This window comes from Limulus polyphemus, unplaced genomic scaffold, assembly GCF_000517525.1.
Source record: "Limulus polyphemus unplaced genomic scaffold, Limulus_polyphemus-2.1.2 Scaffold2178, whole genome shotgun sequence".
Classification (NCBI taxonomy): Eukaryota; Metazoa; Arthropoda; class Merostomata; order Xiphosura; family Limulidae; genus Limulus; species Limulus polyphemus.
Window position 1 is genome coordinate 23,942 of NW_013667788.1, and position 1,713 is coordinate 25,654.

Genomic DNA, 1,713 nt, shown 5'->3' on the forward strand with positions numbered 1-1,713 from the left:
GAAGGAAAAGGAAATATTTTGCTTAGTTTTTTATTTATTTATTTATTGTGGTCTTTCTGTTTTTAATCTTTTTTATTTATTATAAGAGTTTCGGTTGTTTTTAAAGCAAAGCCACATTGGGTTACCTGCCGTGCCCACCGCGGGGAATTGAACCCCGGATTTTAGCGTTGTAAACCCGCAAACTTACCGCTGTCCCACCAATAAGGAACTAACCTTGCAATATTTTAATGGGCCTGCTAATGTATCACAACATATATTGAATTTACTGTATATATTTATTTCAAACTTAACCCTACTCTGCTCTTAAACGTAACTATATCGGTGGTGCAAAGATGGATAGATAACTATAATTTGTTTAATCCAGAAATTTCGCGCAAAGCTACACATGGTCGTCTGTAATTCTGAAGTAACAGCCAAAAGGGAAGGCAGTTGTTTAACAGCACCCACCGCCAACACTTCGATTATTTTGTTTGACCCAATAGCGGGTTATGGTCGTCGCTGTTATAGCGCATCAGCGGCCCCAAAGGGCGTGGCGCGATCCCGTGGCAACGGGCCGCGAACCACGAATCCTCGGATTCACAGTTCGAGCTCGCTAACCACTAGTCTACAATAACTATCAAGATGAGATTCCACGTGTGTTTCCTGGGTGCCCTTCAGGATATTTCATTGGTATGGTAATCACAGAGTTAGTGTCTAACATTTAGTATTATTTTGTTCATTGTCAAAAGTAAAAACGAAGTAAAAAAAAAATAACAACAGAAATATACTATTGTTAAGATCACTCGGGTCGTCTTCCTTCACTGTACATAAAGTCAATCATTGGAGGTATGGAGGGGCGTTATGTGATTTAAAAAAAAAAAAGAAGAAGAGGAAAGCAATACGTAAGCAGCTGCAGAAGATTGTACTTCACGCGACAGAAGAACATCTGCTAGAGCCGGATAAAAAAGACAAAATATGATCCACCTGCAAGTGTATCTTAACTTCTCCCAAGGCCATACTTACAACTACCGCTCTTATTTCTACAGACAGGTGATTATAATGGCTTCCATAGACCTAAATATATGTGTGGTGCTTCAGCAAGAGATCAGAAGCGGTTCAACACTGACTGACCTTGGCAATATAAACTTGTCGTAAAACGACCGGGGATGATAAGAGTTGTCGAAGAGGGCGGAAAAAATTATGTCATGCAAAGTAGACAATACAAAATTTGGTTTATCTCCGACTTAAAAATACGACCCTATTCTTATGACTTTAAAATGAACATTAGTCATAATTGTGATTTCACGATTCTTCTTCTTCTGCCGGCCTACTTTCTGTTCAAAGAAGAGTTACCCAATTTACTGCATATTACTCAGAGCAATATCTTCTTGTCACTGCAGTTATAATAACGTATTATTAGAATAAATCTAAACCTACCACTTTTAACTACTTTGATATAACTCTTTTTTTTACGGTCCCCCCCAGTGACACAGCGGTATGTCTGCGGACTTACAACGCTAGAATCCGGGTTTCGATACCCGTGTTGGGCAGAGCACAGATAGCCCATCGTGTATCTTTGCGCTTAACTACAAACAAACAAACCCTCTTACAAACAACAATGTAAAACGATAGGCTTGATTTTAAAAAAAACAAACCCTCTTACAAACAACAATGTAAAACGATAGGCTTGATTTAAAAAAAAAAAGTTTGTTTGTAATTAAGCACAAAGCTACA